This window comes from Sceloporus undulatus, chromosome 3, assembly GCF_019175285.1.
Source record: "Sceloporus undulatus isolate JIND9_A2432 ecotype Alabama chromosome 3, SceUnd_v1.1, whole genome shotgun sequence".
NCBI lineage: Eukaryota > Metazoa > Chordata > Lepidosauria > Squamata > Phrynosomatidae > Sceloporus > Sceloporus undulatus.
Window position 1 is genome coordinate 260,014,770 of NC_056524.1, and position 18,313 is coordinate 260,033,082.

An 18,313-nucleotide genomic window follows, 5' to 3' on the forward strand; every position below is an offset into this window, starting at 1 on the left:
TTTTGTAACAGAAGTACTAGTAAATCAAGAGGCTGCTTCAATCAGCAGTATTTTAGGGGAATCCAGGAGGTGAACTCCAAGATCTCTTGCAAAGGTTCAGGGTATGCACTAGTGCAGTGGTCCCCAAATTGTGCTCTTTAAGGGTTTGGGACTTCAGCTCCCAGAATCCCAAACTATTGGCCAACATGGATGAGGCTTCTTACAGCTGAAGTCCAAAATCTCTTAAAGTTTGGGAACCACTGCACTAGTGGATGCTGTGATGAAGTTTTTTAGAAATAGCAAAATGTCTTGGGTGCACAGCATCAGTACTGGCTGACAAGCTTAAGTTGGAAGTATTCGTGGGTTTTTTCCAATGTGCCCCCCCAAAGTAATGGCATATCTTTCATATCCATACCTGTGTTTCTTCAAAGTACTCACACACTTATTAAAATTTAATACATGATATCATGGCGATTACAGAATGAATGAAGAGACATGAGCGCTGCCCTAAGGCTTATGAACTAGGAGACAAGAAAAAGGAAGAGAAACGGAATTAAGAGACAGAGGTGAATGACTGTTTCTTCTATGTCTTATTATCATCTCTCAGATCAAGAGAGAATCCTCTTGGCTTTTCCATTCACACATGCACTATTTTAGAGGATGGCATACCAGAAAACTGGGGTGTCGCATAACTCTAGAACTCCCTTCCTCTGGAGTGCAAAGGCTAAAACATCTTTTAGTAATATTGTCAAGACATTTTTGTTGTTGTTGTTCTTATTGTTGTTCAAGCTGCCTTTCAGAGACACAAGAAGAACTTTTAATAGGCTGCACATGCTATGCCAGACATTTGTTGTTGTTATTTAACCATCAAACTGACTTTGACTTATGACAAATCTAAGAATGAGAGACCCCCCAAGAGCCCTGGTCATCAACTGTTCTGCTCCAAATTCTGAGCTGTAGCTTCCTTGATTAAACCAATCCACTTGTAGTACAATCTCTCTCTTTTCCTACTGCCTTCTGCCTGTAGTCCAGTCTCCCTATTTTCCTTCTGCCAAGCATAGGACACAAGAAATGCACTGTGGTCTTCCAGGCCTTGCCAACACCATCTCTGCATGGGAGATTCCATCATCCCAAAACAAATATATGTTTCATCTAGCCTACATTGTCAACACAGACTGTTAACAGCTCTCTAGGGTTTCTCACACAGGAGTTGTTTTAGCCCTAGCTGTAGGTACCACAGATAATCACATACATCCTTCTATGCTGAAAGCATATATAACTCAAGAGGAGTTACAGCTTCTCCTAGCAAGCAGGCAGATGAGAAAAGAAAAGCAGAGGCAAGTAAATTTGCAAAGCCATCATACAAAGCTAGCAAGCTGCATTTGGTTTGATGAGTCAGCCGTTGTTCAGGCCTGGTATGTGACTTTAGTTCACATTTTATTTGCCTAATTTCCTATAACTTCTACATTGCAATCTGCCTTGAGCCAGAAAGATGAAGTCTGGTAAAAATCTAAATACAGTAAGTACATAGGTAGACAGCTCTTACAATAACTGTCTGTCAAGGATAAGCGCTAAAGTATCCCTGATAGAGTCACAGCAAAATTAACATGTGATAATGCCATGTTCTTAATGTGCAGCAGGAGCAAGCAATTGTTGCTCTAGATTTATTTCTTGGACTATAATTTTCATAAAACCTCACCACAAGTTGGGCTGATAACAGTCAAGGCCACCTGGAAGACACCAGTTGTCCACTCTAATCAAAGACAATCAACCATGAGCATCTGTCACAAGCAGAAGAACTTCATCGTTGTGCAAAACTCCTTTCCAGATATTGGACTAGAATTCCCCAAAATTTCTGAACATTGGCTATGCTGGCTGGAACTTCTTGAAAGCTACAGGCTCAGCACTGGTTAGTACACTGGGCCCTTGGTATACGCTGGGAATTGGTTCCAAAACCTCCCATTGACACCAAAATCCATGGATACTCAAGTCCCATTAAAAACAATGGAAAATGGAAAAAAATCAAGGTTTGCTTATTGGAATTTTTTTTAATTTTTTCCAAGCCATGGATAGTTGAATCTGTGGATAAAAAATCTGTGGAAATGGAGGGCTGACTGTACTTGGATGGGAGACCACCAATGTACATCTGGTGCTTTAGGCTCTATTTCAGAGGAGAGAACTGGCAAAACCATTTCTGAGTATGCCCTACCTAAGAAAACTTGCAGGCATATACACACACATTGCACCATTGCAGCCAACCTTGATTAACCCCCTTAACTAAAAAATAAAATAAAACTGTGGACAAGAAAAGAGGAAAAGTGAACAAACTGTCTCACATCAGTATGCCTGAAGCAAAGACGTTAACACATTACACTTGCCACAAGGAAGCCATAGGGAAACCACAGGAAACAATGTTTCCACCATATGTAGGGCAATTCATTCTGGAGAACCAGTGTCATCCACATGTTTTCTATTATAATCCCCATCCATCCCAAGAAGCACGGTCAATCACCAGGAATGATGAGAGAAGAAAAACACATTATGTGGAAGGCATCAATTTAGGGAAGCCTAATCAAAATCAGAATCATCCATGCTATAGTACAGTATTACAATTTCAATGGGTGATAGCTGGATAGCAAAGAAAACTGACAGCAAGAGAATTGTCACATTTGAAATTTGGTGATGTACAAGAGTTATACAGGTACTACTACTAAACAGACAAATTAACAAGTCTTAAAGCAAAGCAAGCCTGAACTCTCTCTAGAAGCCAAGATGACTAAACTCAGGCTATCAGACTTTGGGCATATCATGAGATGAAGTGACTCATTGGAAAAGACAATAACGCCCACACAAAATGGAAAGCAATAGGAAAAAAATAAAGACTGCAATGCAAGTGGGTTGATTCAATCAAGGAAGCCATGGTCCTGCCCAGGGCTGCTGAAGGTCTCTTATTCATAGGGTTGCCATAGGTCAATGTCATCTTGATGGCAAATAACAATATTTGGCAAATAACAGTCTAAAATCTTCCCAGTGCAATATGGAAAGGGTGCACCAACTCAAAATGCTGTAACAGTACATATGGAACTCCAACATATTACTCACCATTATGCCCTGGGGAAATAATTTCTTACCAAGAACAATCACTTTAAATACATCTATTTTCCTAAAAATGACAAAAGATATTAAGCCTTATTCTTAATATAATTTTTGTACTATATATAATTTGTTTGTATAAAAGCAAAGAATCCTCTGCCACTTTAAAGACATAAGATTCAGTGCACACTATCTCTGGTTACAGAAAATGTTCCTCACTGGCCTCATCAAGTGTCTGAAAATTAAACAAGTGGGCCTGTACTTGTTGAATTTTCATTCCCTTTGACCTTACCTATTATAATGCTATCCAACCAAGTATGCATATAAATCTGCCAACCTGAGGTAAGAATCTATGGATCTGACGTCCACAATCACTAAGACTATTGTTTTTGCTGCAAAAGGCAAACAGATCTACCTAGAACTTGGGTCTATTTTTAAAGTCAGTTTTATTTGAAAAAGTAATCCAAGGAAGACTGTTTCACTGACGTATTGATTCAATAAAGAATGCCACAGGCCTCAGTTGTCAAGATCTGAGCAGAACTGTTGATGATAGGAGCTCATGGAGGTGTCTCATTCATAGGGTTGTCATATGTCATAGCCAACATGAAGGCAGATAAGAAAAAAGAACCAGTTTCAGTTATAGTTTCAATGCACAGATAACAGAGGTTAGTTACGCTACATTTACAATGTTTAAAAAAACAGTTTACTCAAAAATAATTAAAATATATACATTTATTTATTTATTTTATATACTTTTATTGATTTCCCTGAATGCTACAAGCCATTGGCCTATGGTACAAAACACACCACACCCATCATTCACTTCAACAAAAATACGAGATAACAGCACTAGGCACAACATAAGCTATTGTTTAACTCATGTGATATCCATGTTCCAAAATTCAGTGACGCCACAACTCTCTTAACTGTAAAACTAACTTTTAAACATTGTAGTTGCACTATCGCTCAAGCTACAACTTTAATATAAACTTTAGTTATCACCCAAAAACGAGTTATATTACAAGTAATTACCTATTTTAACCAATTACTTCAAAGTTCTGAGGCTACCCACTGAAAATATATTACATGTAACTAGGTAAAGGTCTAGTCATAACCGACTGTATGGGGTGGTGCTCATCTTTGTTACTAAGATGTTTATCACACTATACTCTTAAAGTGCTACTATTCCACTTTGACTCCTCTAGCTGCCTCCTGTTGCATTCTGGGATTGGCAGTTTTAAGGAGGAGTATTTCTCTGCCTGAGAATTCTAAATACTCCTCCTTAAAACTGCCAATCCCAGAATGCAACAGGAGGCAGCTAGAGGAGTCAAAGTGGAATAGTAGCACTTTAAGAGTATAGTGTGATAAACATCTATGTCGAAGAACCACAGTCGTTTGAGGACCGCTCTGGTGGCCATGTGGCCAGCGTGACTGCACCAAACACTGTTACCTTCCCACCGAAGTGGTATCTATCTTTCTACTTGCATTTGCATGCTTACAAACTGCTAGGTTGGCAGAAGCAGGACTGGAGATAGGAGCTCACCCCATCAAGCAGCACTCAGACCTTAAACGGTCAACCTTCCGATCATCAGAATTGGCATCTTAATCACTAAGCCACTGCATCCCTATGTAACTAGGTATTTTAATAAATACTTCAAAGTTCTGGTGTTACCCATTGAAAACTGATACTCAATATGCAGTCCTAAAAAGTATTTCAAACTTATTTTGCAAGCAAGGTAGTAAGAAAGATTTCCTCTCTTGTAATTTGACAACACCTGATTTCATTATAGTAACAGCCCCTAATGCTGACATAAGGCATGAAGTTGCTTTGAGCATATTACTATCCAAGAGAATGTTCTAGAAGAAACAAAGGGAATTAAACTACATCTCTCACAAACCAAGATGCCGCTATGAAGTGAGAGTTCTCAATATAACTGGCCCTCCATTTTTGTGGGGATCAGTTCTGGACTCCCCTCCCCACGAAAATGAAGGCTCATGCATATTGAAGCCCCATAGGCTTGAATGGGGAACGTGTCCATGCACACACAACATTCTGCATGGACACGCAGATATTCAAGGCCACGAATCTCAGGTCGTGAGTTAGGAGGGGCGACTGTATATTGTTTATGTACAACACTTAAATGAAGGTAACTGGTCACAATTAGACCAGAGATGGGAATCAGGTAAACCCCAAGATATTGCTGGACTGCAGCCCCCAACATCCCAATATTAAGGAACATTCAGAGTTGCAATCCAATAACATCTGGAAGGCCACATTAGTTTCAGCCATGAATTAGATCAAAATGCATATACAAACAAACATCTGAAGACCAAGATTAAAGAGAGATGTCTTACAAACAAATCCTCCACCCCCGGTATCCCACTCTGCCCACACATTTTAGACTGGAGAGAGGAAGAACATGGGACTGTTACTTGACAGGGAAAACTTCTGAGTATACTGTATTCAACACTTTGAGGACAACATAATCCACCTACAAACTGATTTCTTCATGGTAATCCACCTACAAACTGATTTCTTCATGCTTTGAGAACCATTACGGCTGAAAAGTTCTACGCAAAGTACACAGGATACATTAATTCAGTACCAAAACATGAAGGCTTTGTAAAAACATGCAAACTGCCTCATAATAAAGCACAGAATTTCCTAAATATATTTGAGTCCAAAGTGACCACAAAGTGATGCATCCTCCTCTGATACAGGAAATCCATCACTGAAGATCTCTCAGAAGTGGCTTTTCACTAGCTCCTATAAAACTTCTTAAGAACTAGCCACCTTCCTAATGGCCGGTTACAAACCGGCATTTGGGACGTCCGGAGGACGTCCCATTTTAAAAAGGGGGCGTCTCTTCTAGACGCCCCTGGGCCTAATACGGACTCCGTCCATACAAGATGGCGCCGGCCCTTCTACATGGCCGGCGCCATCTTTGCGTATCGGACGCTGAGCGTCCGTACGCGTCGCGTCCTTTGTGACGTAGCGAGTGCGCCCCTGGTGCCTCACTACGTCGCAAACGTGACTCCAAAAGAAGCTCCATTTTGGAGCTTCTTTTTCGGTCTGCACGGGAGCCGCGCCGTGTGGAAGCTCCAGCTCCCCTGCGGACTAACCGGCGGCGGCAAACCGCCACAAAGCGGCGGTTTGTATCCCACCAATGTTTAGTCAGCATCCCATCTCTTGATGCTGTTGACAATCTGCCCTCGATTTTACCCTGTCTGCCTTAAGTCTATACCACTCTGTTTCAGAATTTTTTTAAAAAAACGTTTCTATAATAGCAAAAACATAGCATGGCCATATATGACTAAGAAGATGGTGAACTGTTTTAATAAGCTGCATTATTTGCCCTGTCAATATTCACCCATATCTCTCCCCTTGAAGTAAAGATATGCACTTCATCTGGAAGATAAGCATGAAAACTGAAGAGGAAGAAGATGACGGTGAATACAGCCAAATGCAAAAGAACAAAACAGATCAAATAACAATCTTGTTGTACAATCCTGTGTGTTTAATGTTCTAGAATGTCTGAGAATATAGGTCGTTAACTCAATGAAGTACAGTATAAATGAACTGAAAACAAACAAATGTCAGTCATTAGCAATAGACAGAAACTGATGACATCTTGGTCAAACCAAGTTCTCCTAAAACAAAACTGAACTCTAACCTCACCAAAGAAAGGATTACAGTTCAGTTCTGACCATAGGCTTTCCATGTCAAAAATCTAGATTTGAATCTATGAATTCTGCAGTTCCAGAAAAAGGGGAAGAGGAAGAAAAGAAGGAAATTAAGTCTATTATGGCAAAAGGAACCCTATTTGGACTGTACTAGACCTGCCACCAGGCAAAACAGACAAATAGTTTGACTTGTATAAGAGTGCTTCTACTCTTTTCTCTTTTTCTTCTGGTAGGAAAAAGCGTAAGAATAAAATGGGAGGTGACAATGTCTAGACACCTTAGGAAAAAACATGTTTGAGAGAGGAGATTGCAGGATACATTTGCACTGTAAAGCAGTTTCTAAGAGTAAAATGAGCAAGCCTACAGAAAACTGAGAATTATTAATGCAGCTCATCAGGTTTGTGACACACTATGAAAGTAACACTAGGGGTGAGAGTAAATGTGAGCAAACATAGCAACATGCAACCATAATCAAGCCTCTGAAATACCTGTACACAAACGTATTGCCTGTGAAGAAATATCCCCATTTGACATGTGTATAAACTTTTATTCCAATGTTCATCAAATGTGCTATAGGAATCACTTCACATATGGCAATTTTTTTACATGGGCATCGCAGTTGGAACAAGGGTGTATCCCATGCTAACTACATGCAAACAGTACTCCAAGCAGGAAAACAGTTAAGAGTGAAGGAGCTAGAGCACCTCACACACCACACCCCAGATGACATAAACAAAATGACTTCTATTTCAAAGATACACAAGTTGAGTCTCCCTTAAACAAAATATTTGGGACCAGAAGTGTTTTGGATTTCAGAGGGTTTTTTTTGGGGGGGGGGGGGATTTTGGAATATTTGCACAGACCCAATGAGATATCTTCTCATTAAAGATATGCATAAAATAAAGCAAAGACATGCAACTGAGCACTAAAGTCAGAATCGTCCAGGACTGCAATTGGTCAGAATTGTATTCTCATTGCCATGTACGGTGGACAGTGAAGGAAGCAGACAGAAAGAAAATCAACTCATTCAAAATGTAGTGATGGAAAAGAGTACTTAGGATACCGTGGTCTGCCAAGAAGACCAACAAATGGATTCTTCAACAGTTAGGCCAGAGCTCTCCTTGGAACCTAAGTTGATCAAGGTGAGCCTATCATACTTTGGCCACATAATGAGAAGGCATGGATCACAAGAAAAAAAAAACAATAATTCTAGTAAAGGTAGAGGGTAAAAGAAAGAGAGGAAGACCAAACACCAGATGGATAGACTCAATCAAGGGGGTTATGAGCTTGCAGGAGCTGGGCAAAGCAGTGGTGGATAGGGAGTCTCTGAGGTGTCACATCCACAGGGTCACCATGAGTCGGAGTCAACAACAATAACAAATGAGATATCCTGGAAATGAGACCCAAGTCCAAGTATGAAAATTGTTTATGTTTCATATATAGCTTATACACATAACCAGAAGATAATTTTATACATAATATTTTTAATAATGCTGTGCGTGAAGTAAAGTTTGTGCACAACGAACCATCAGAAAGCAAAGGTATCACTCTCTTAGCCACTCATATGAATATTTTGGATTTTGGAATTCTGGATTAGAGTGACTCAACTGGTAACACATAAAACAACCAATAACTCATAAAACCTAGACCTTCTGCATTTTACAACTATGGCTAAGAACTAGCTTTTTTAGAAAACATAACTTACTTTTCTCTTAGTTGTCATTTTTAGGTTTTTCCCTGTTTGAACAATGTTTAATGTACAGTCATCCCTTCTAATTTGCGCACTTGGAATCCACAGTCTCACTTTTTGCGACGGCAAAGTGGAGAGGGATTATAATGGCATGTGTGCAGGAGCATACACCCATTATAAACAATGGGCTTTGAATATATGCTAATTTCCATTTTCGTGGGGAGGGGGGTCCAGAACAGATCCCCCACAAAAATGGAGAGGTGACTGTATTATATATATGATGTGCTCTTATGTAAGCTACCCTGAATTGACTGTAGCTGCATCCCCACTGAAGAAATATCCAGTTTGACGCCACTCTAACTGCCATAGTTCAATGCTGTGGAATTCTGAGATTTGTCGTTTGTTGCAGAACAAGAGCTCTCTGACAAAAAAGGCTAAATGTCTGACAAAATGACAGTTCCCAAAATTCCATAGCAATGAGCCATGGCAATTAAACTGGCATCAAACTGAATTACTTCTGCAATGTAGATACAGCCTATAAAAAGGGTGACTTATAACCATTTTACAATTATACTAAATACAACTCTCTCAGAATAGCAGAGTAATATCAAAAAGTTTAATCTTCCATTTTCTCATATGGGATTTCTTTCCTGCCATATACTGACCTTATATTCAGACTATTTAAGAAATTACAATATTTTATTATTAGGTACATTTATGAATCCTCTTTCTGCAAGCAGCCAAGTGAGATGTAAAGAACAAACAAAATCAGATTAAAAATATTAAGATGACAACCACAAATAGTTGGTGCTGTATTTTTATAAAAGTTGGAAGGGGGGTTAAGAAAAAAAAGAAATGATATAGAAAGCTCCCTATGGCATGCTGTCCCACAACTGTTGGAGCCATGAGGGTGTTACAAAATCTAAATTTAGAGGATGATGTTAATAGAGGGGGGGAAATATTCTGACAAATGGTCTGGGTAGGACCCTCACAATGTGCATTCTACCACTGAGGGTAAAACTTAATAGGAACCCTTTCATATAGGCAAATACTGGTCTATAATACTGGTTTTAAATCTATTCCCAGTTTTACAAAATGTAATAAACATCTACCCCACTTTGGGTGTACAATCCTCCAAACCGACTGTAAGAACTCCTTAAGAAACTGTGGGAACTCCTTAAGAATCAGTTTAACACACACAGTTCTGAACTTTTAACCAATCCTCTTTGGCCAGATTTTGCAATGTTTGTCACAGAGATCCCACCGAGTGACCTTACGGTAACTGCTGGAAATATTACAGAGATAGCAGAGCTTTACAGCACTCTTGCAATTTATAACGACGACTTATAACATCAAAGAGCTGTGGAAAAATTCTTCCTTATCACCACACAGAAGAATCTGTAGACTTGGACACAGCTTCCCTATTCAAAAGTATGTGAGAGTGTCCATACCTTCAAGGTGCCTGTCAACCTATGGCAACCCCATGAATTCCATAGGATTTTCTTAGGCAAGGAATACTCACAGGTGGTTCTGTCAGTTCCTTCCTCTGAAATATAGCCTATAGTTTCTCATCCAAGTACTAACCAGGGCTTACCCTGCTTGGATTAATGCATCTGGTGCATTAAGTGTATTTGGGCCCCCCCCCCCCCCCCCAAAGTACCTCCAACCAATTGTCTGGAGGAATCCATATACATTACAAATACACTCAAGAATTCCAATCATCCTGTAATTTCCCCCCATGTAACTCAGAGAAGCCCACCTTCGTATGTTACTGCTGTATAAGGCTTCAATACACCTTTGTGAAACCAAATCACTGCCAAAACAAACCTTACTAATACTTCCCTCACCTCTATCTACCCTTAAGAAGGGAATGCTAAATACATTCCAGGTGTTCTCAATAATCATTTGGGAGGCCTGCCATCCACTCCCAAGTTGGAAAAGCATGTGTGTGTGTCTTCCACTTTTACGGGTATAACCTTGCAGTTGTATAACTAATGTTATTAAGATGGGAAAAAGAGCACATATGCTCAGGTGCTTGTAAGGCCAACAGTACACTGAGTGCCCTCTGAAAACAAACACAACCAAGGGAGTTGGGGAAAATTCACACATGCAAAAAAACAACATAAGGGGTCAGTGGCAACGACAGACAGTCAGCCCTCCATATCCACAGATTCTTTATCCAGATTCAAACATCCACGGCTTGAAAATATTTTTTAAAATATATAAATTCCAAAACAGCAAACCTTGATTCTGCCATTTTATATAGAGGATACCATTTTACTATGCCATTGTATTTAATGAGACTTGAGCATCCAGATTTAGTATCCATGAGGGATCCAAAAACCAAACCCCAGCAAATACCATGGGCCCACTGTATATGAAACCCCAATTTTCTTCTTCATGCATTATATTTCACACGGAAAGATTCTGTTTTTACAAAGTGTTCTATCTTTTACAGATCACAACATTTTAAAAAAAGCAAATAACTTTTTTATTAAAACTCTATAAATATGGTTTTAAAAAAAGAGTAAGGTCTATCTCATCCAGTATTCTGTTTCCAGACCAATTTGCCATATGTCACTGGGTGTAAGGAAAGAAGGTGTGATGATACTCTCCTTGGTCTATTTTATGTTCCCATCCCAGGACTTGATATTCCAGAATTAGGGAATAGGCCTTCAATAAGGGACTCCACTTAACACAGACAATATGGGGAATGATGCAAGGCACAATCTAACAACTTCTAAAGCAATGTTTCCCAAACTTTGGCCCCCTGTGTGTTTAAGACTTCAACTCCCAGATGTCCTAGCTATTTGGGCCAACAATCAGGAATTTTGGGAGTTGAAGTCTAAAACATCTGGAGGACCTAAGTTTGGGAAACACTGATCTAGGGAGCCACACACTGGCCCTGTTATATTCAAAGGCATAATGTTTCTCAGTATTTTGATTCAGCAGTAGGAGCATAGCAAACAGCCAGCAATAGCATTTACATTTTTATACCACTTCACAGTGAACTCAGCACTCTCCAAGTGGTTTACAATCTGTAAACTAACTGCCTCCAACAAGCTGCAACCTACAAAAGGATGGAAGACTGAGTCAACCTTGGAACCCTGGTATCGAACTCACAACATTATGGCTGAGGTACCGGCATTTAACCACTGTGCCACCAGGCACAGTGGTAGGTAGTCTCCATAAACTAGTACAGTGGTACCCCGGGTTACGAATTTAATTCGTTCCGCCGCCGCGTTCGTAACCCGAAATCCTTCGTAAGCCGAAAAAGCCATAGGCGCTAATAGCGAAAGCCGCGATTTCGTGCGAAAAAGCGCCGAAAAGCACCCAAAAAATTTTCGTAACCCGAAATAACCTTCGTAACCCGGAACAGTTTTTTTCTATGGATTTTTTTCGTAACCCGGAAATTTCGTAAGGCGGCGCATTCGTATCCCGGGGTACCACTGTACACTTATTTCTAAAAACTACGAAAGGCCTCTAAGAATCACATGACTGGTTTTGCAGGAACTTTTCCACACAGCACAATGCCTTGCCACACTTTACATCTGAATATTGCCAACTATGTAAGCGTAGAGGTATATTGAATGGGTCATTCCAATACTATAATCCTTGTCCATGTGGTTATACAGTAGGCCCTTAGTATTTGTTGGAGTTTGGTTGCAGGACCAGCACCTGTGGATATCAAAATCCATGGACACACAAGTCCGATTAAAGTTAAATGATGTCAGTTACATAAAATGGCAAAATCAACATTTGCTTTTTGGTATTTATACTTATTTCACATTTTCAAGCCATGGATTGTTGCATCGGTGAATAAAGAATCCATAGATACAGAGGGCCAACTGTATATTCAAGAATGCAGAGTGATTAGAAAAGAATGGTGTACTGGATAAGGTGAGCTGGATAATAGTACAGGTTGAGTCTCCCTTATCGGAAATGCTTGGCACTGGAAGTGTTTAGGATTTTGAAATATATGCATATACATGAAGTATCTTGGCCATGGTACCCAAGTTTAAACATGAAATTCATTTGTATCATATAAACGTTACAGCCTGAAGGCCATTTTATATGTAGTATTTTAAAATAATTTTGAGCATGAAACAATGTTTGTGTACACTGAACCATCTGAAAAGCAAAGGTGTCACTATCTCAGCCACCTATGTGGCCAATTTTGGAATATTTCAGATTTTGTAATTATGGATAAGGGATATTGAACCTGTACAGAAAAGTAGTTGTCACACTGATGGGTGTGAAAAGAGGAGCAGAAAAAGTCCTAATAGCTAGTGGCTATCAACACATCTTCCTGTAGCCAACTGTGTGACTTAATTATGAGTTATATGGAAAAGTAGTTCATTTTGTCAGTCAGGAGTCTCCATCCATGTATTACTCTGTGTTTGAGAACCCAGGAAAAGGTAGGGAAAAGATGAGCCAGTTCAACTAGCCACCTAGAAATTTGCAAAGACAAGTAACCAATGGCAAACATTAACAGCTATACAAAGATAAGTAATCAACAGCAAACAACCCTTTTGCACAACCAAACTCATTATGTCAGAGGGCTCTGTTTCAGGAATGAAGAATTAGTAGAGCCAAAAGAAAATTCCCCTTCAATTATACTAAAAGGAAAACAAACTGAATTTATCCCATAGAGTTTTAAATTCAAATTAAAAATACAACTCTAATACAGTGAGGGAGAGTCAGCATGGCGTAGTGGTTTGAGTGTTGGGCTACAACTCTGGAGACCAGGATTTGATTCCCAGCTTGACCATGAAACCCACTGAGTGCTCTTGGGCAAGTCACACACTCTCAACCTCAGGGGAAGGCAATGGCTAACCACCTCTGAACAAATCCTGCCAAGAAAACTCCTTGATAGAGTTGCCATAAGTTGGAAACAACTTGAAGGCACACAACACACACACATACAATATAGACAGGACCAACTGCAACATCAACCTGCAATATTGATATGAGCAGATCAATTCAAGCCCAACTAATATTATTTTATAATCATATAGCAAAAGTAGGCCTCATTCCCACTACCTTTTAAACTAGATTGCAATTCAGTTTGAGCCAGTTCAAACGACCCTGGTTCACACTTAAATTGATTTGCTGAAGCGCTTCGGTGAGGGGGGCCATGCACCAGCCCCATTTAACCCATGTCTTTTCGACACTGATTTTTTCCGTGTCCTTTTCACCGAATCGATTCAACGCAAGTGTGAACCACAAGCAGATTGGAATCAATTCAAATTTGCCCTTTGGCCAGCTGCAACCGAATCATTTTGAATCGATTCATCTGTAAATGCGAACCACAAGTGGGTTATTTTTATGACAGAAAATGTGATAGGGACAAATGTAGTGGGACCCACGCTCTGATGTCGAATCAATCCATCAATTTGGATTGTACATCCATTTATCTGTAAATGGGAATGAGGTCATAGGACTGACATGGCCTCTGTTTGCACCAACACACACCCCAACCAAATCCTCCAATTTTCCAGGGTCAACAATCCAAAGAAACCATACTGCCAAAACCACCATTTTAAGACTTGCTCAGCTATCTCACATTACTCCCCCAACACTGTCTTGCATTTCTGTTCTTGTGTACTAACAACACAATCTTATGTTTATTTAGAAATCCCGCCCCCGTTCAATGGGACTTTCTCATTAGTACAGAAATGGCAGACATGGGGTCATCCAGATTTTGTTACATTGTTCCCTTGAGCCTTGGCCGGCACAGCCAAAAGTAAAGGATGATGGCAGGTGTAGTCCAATATCTAGAGAGCCACAGGCTCTCTGTACCAACCCCTCCTGTGTTTACACTTGCAATAAAAAAAACTTCTTCTTAAAAAGAAAAACCTTTGTTCACATGGTAAGGTCTAAACTTAAGTCCTGTAGGATGCAAACAGTCCATCTAAACCACAAAGGTCCCAAAACACACACACACACACACACACACACACACACACACACACATTCTAAATTTGCAAGTAGAAGTCCTTATATAGCTGGCCTTACACCCTTGAACTCTGGGACAGATGTGTCTTTAACATAACGTTAAACAGCAAACACTCCTTCCCTGCCACATGCTTTGTGGTAGTCTCATGTATTTTATTACAACACTCCATGAGCGTAAAGCATAAATTAGGTTTAGGCTGGAAAAGTGGTGGGGGAACCAAAGTATTCCAAGTTTTAAGCCTCCTTTTTCTTCCTACTCACCCTCTGCCCAGATTAAAAGAAAATGAGAACTGTATGATTCTTACATAAACCCCTTCTGACTTCCTCTACACAAGCACCACTCACACACACACACACACACACACACACAAAACTTTAGCAATAATGAGGAAGTAAAGCACATGGAAGCCTTAGAAAGCAAGCAAAGCAGGGACACTGTTTTTTCAAAGAAGTTCAGCTACTGACCAAACTTCCCTGTTGCTGTTGTTGTATTTTTAAAAACTTTTCATTCTCTATAATATCCACAGCAAATTTTTGGGTTTGTTTTTTTAGGTTTGTTTTGTTTTTTGGCCTTTCCTTCACTTCCAAAGTAAACCAAGTTCCAGTCTACTCCTCCTGAGCCATCTTTATACAGTACAGTACTTTCTCTCCCCCCATTGTGGAGCAGCATAATAAAATGAATATTGTATCACTGTTGCCATAAGGTAAACCACATCTTCCACTGGACTGGAGTTGCCACGCTCAAGTTTTGAATTTGTAAAACAACAAGAACAAAATACATGCAAAGGGGATATATTATCTTGGCATTCAGAAAGTCCTCGTCCACGTATAAAAAAAGTCACTGAAAAGTCATAATGGTGGTGGTGGTGTGTGTGTGTAATATATATACACATATATACTCACACCACCATTATGACATTTCAGTGACTTTTTTTACATGTGGACGAGGACTTTCTGAATGCCAAGACTTCCTGGATTTCAAAACTGGAGGGGCCTATAATCCACATGTATACACCCTCAAGGGAGGTGTGCAACTTATCCAATTTTGAGCCATCTTTAATATATACTTTCTCTCCATGTCTTAGAGAAGCATAATAAAATGAATATTTTATCACTGTTGCCATAAGATAAACCACATCTTCCACTGATCTGAAGTTATTTCCCTCAAGTTTTAAAATCTGTAAAAGAACAAAATACATGCATAGGGGGGAATATACATACTGTACATACATACGTGTAGATAGATAGATAGATAGACAGACAGACAGACACAGCACCATTATGACATTTCAGTGACTTTTTTTACACGTGGACAAGGACTCTCTGAATATCAAGATTTCCTGGACTTCAAAACTGGAGGGGCCTTTTGTTATTGTTTAGTGGATTAAGTTAGGTTATGGGGTTTTTTGCTGTTGTTTCATGTATGTACATGTTTTGAATGCTGTTTTACATATAAGGAAAAATTAATTAAAAAATAACTGGAAGGCCCCATAATCCACATGTAGACACTCTCTAGGGAGGTGTGTAAGTTGTCTGAATTTTTTTTTAAGTGTCCTATTTCTTAGCAGAAAACTCACAACTCTCCCACTCTCACTTTTTAAAACATTTTTTTGAAACACAGGGTTCAAGGTTGCATTTTTGGAAAAGCAAGCCCAACCAGACACAAAATTGCACAGCCTGTCTTTACAAAAAGACACACACACACACACATATATATAGGGAACATTTTAAAAATTGATAGTGCAAAACCAAACACCAAAAAACACAAGAGACTGCAAAAAGAAACAAGGGCCCATCCTCCACCCAAGTCTGAGTTCAGCCTCCCAGCCTTCCCTCCCTTCCCCCAACTCTCCTTTGCAAACACATACAGTATTTTGAGACTCAACAAATGAAACTTTCCCTCCCTTCCACCCCCACAACCTTTACAACAAAACAGTAGACACACACAAATTATAATATCCTACTAACCTTTTTTAATATATATATATATATATATACTGTATATATATATTCCCAAGAAAAAGGAGGAGGAGGAGAGAAAAAGAAACGCTACTTCTTTGCTTGATCTATTTTCTGTAGGTGTCCCTGGGAGGTGTTTTTTTTCCCTTTCTTTTTCTTCTCCTTCCAAGCCCCCCCCCCCAAAAAAATTGCAATACACCTCTCTTTTTGTGCCTGGAAAGAAAGTCGTCTCCTTTCTTTTTTACACAACCCGGACGAGGACACACACACACACAAAATGGTCTAAAAATAGGCTCTCCAACCAGCTGGCTTCAGAGCATGGCTGCTGGCTTTGCATTTATTATTTTGCACAAATTTCCTCCTGCAAAATGGGGGAAACAACACATTCCCACCCCTAACATTTTGTGATACATACATACATACATATATATATATTGAAAAAAGAGGTCAGAGGCTGAAGGGGAGGGATTTGAAGAGGAGGGAATTAAAAAAACAAAAATACCACATATAAAAATAAATTTAATTCAAAATGAGAGGAAAGAGTGGAAAGATGAAGGATTTTTAATGGGGGGAGAGGGCCAAGCTGGAAAAAAATCCCTATTAAAACAGGCTTCCCATCCCCCACCTCCCCCAAAAGTCCCTCACAAACACAGCCTTCCCTTCCCCCACAGCCTCCAAACCCTTCCCACAAACACACACCACACAAAACCCACAACACAACAACCCCATTGCAACCCCCTCTCCCTTTTATTTGAGGCCATCTCAATTCCAGCCTCCCCCCCCCCAACAAACCCCATTTTAACACTGTTTTTGTGCCTGTTTTTTCCCCCACCAAGGCAGGCACAAAGCTACACACATTACACAAATCCCACACACACACACCACCCTTTCTTTTGCATTCTCTATTCCCTTGCATCATGTCTCCTTACCTTGCAGTGGATGCCTCTCTGTGCCTTTTATCCTCTCCCTTCTTTCTTTTTGTTGCTGTTGTTGTTGTTGCAATGGGGGAGGGAAACCAAATAATATAAACCACATATATAAAAGAGATCTGCTATAATGCAGCACCTTCCTTTGGATGGTGCATTATATAAAATATATGTATATTATATATATATTGCAATTGTGGGTGCAGCCCAGGGAAAAATAAGAATTATAGTAAAATGGGGGGAGGGGAAGGAGAAAAAGAAGAGGAAGGCTAGACCACAAATAGCCACCAAGAATGCAATGTATTCAATTATATCCCAAGCCTCTGTGTGTGTGTGTTGTGTGTTGTATGTTGGGGGTGGGGAATCTATTATATATATATATATATATAATATATATAATATAATATAAAGTAAAAAGGGGGGGTGCCAAAGAGGTTGCTGGGAGGAAGGAAGGAGGAAGGGGGGAAGAAAGAGATTATGGATTATGGAGGCAATAAAAAAAAGTAATCTGTGTGTGAGTGTGTGCCTGTGTGTGAGTGTGAGTGTGTGATTTAGATTGAAGAGGAATTGAGGCAGAATGTTAAAGCTGTTACTAAGGGAAGGAGCCAAAACGGTTCAGAGCAGCCAACGGCTCAGAGCAGACACTCAGCAAAAAGGTGGCCAGCCAGACAGAAATGAGCAGAGAGGAGGAGGAGGAAAGAAAGAGGGTGGTTTTTTCCCTTTCCTTTTTACACACACACACACACACACACACACACACACACACAGAGTAGAGGAAAGGGGAAGGGAGGAGAGAAGCAGGCAGGCCTGGTTGCTTCTTTGCTTTCTTGCTTGCTTCTTGCAAAAAGAAAAAAAGAAAGAAAGCACAAACCAGATGGCAGGCAAGAAATAATAATAAAAAAGGCACTCAGAAGAACTGGGGTAGAGAAAGGCAGGGGTATAATGATTTTGGGAGAATGTTTCCAGGATGTGTGTGTGTGTGTGTGTGTGTGTGTATATAAGGTGTGGTTGGAGAGGAATGTAA

The 18,313-nt window shown here is 39.9% G+C and overlaps 1 protein-coding gene across 6 annotated transcripts in view; it reads right to left on the reverse strand.

Moving 5' to 3' along the window:
* Positions 1–17,639, reverse strand: part of TBL1XR1 (TBL1X receptor 1) — a 257,598-nt gene extending 239,959 nt beyond the window's left edge. For all 6 annotated transcript variants that reach the window (XM_042461033.1, XM_042461036.1, XM_042461029.1 and 3 more), the window contains exon 1: positions 17,293–17,639. The gene's annotated coding sequence lies outside the window, so the exon portion shown is untranslated. The remainder of the gene's footprint in view (positions 1–17,292) is intronic.
* Positions 17,640–18,313: the final 674 nt, after the last annotated feature.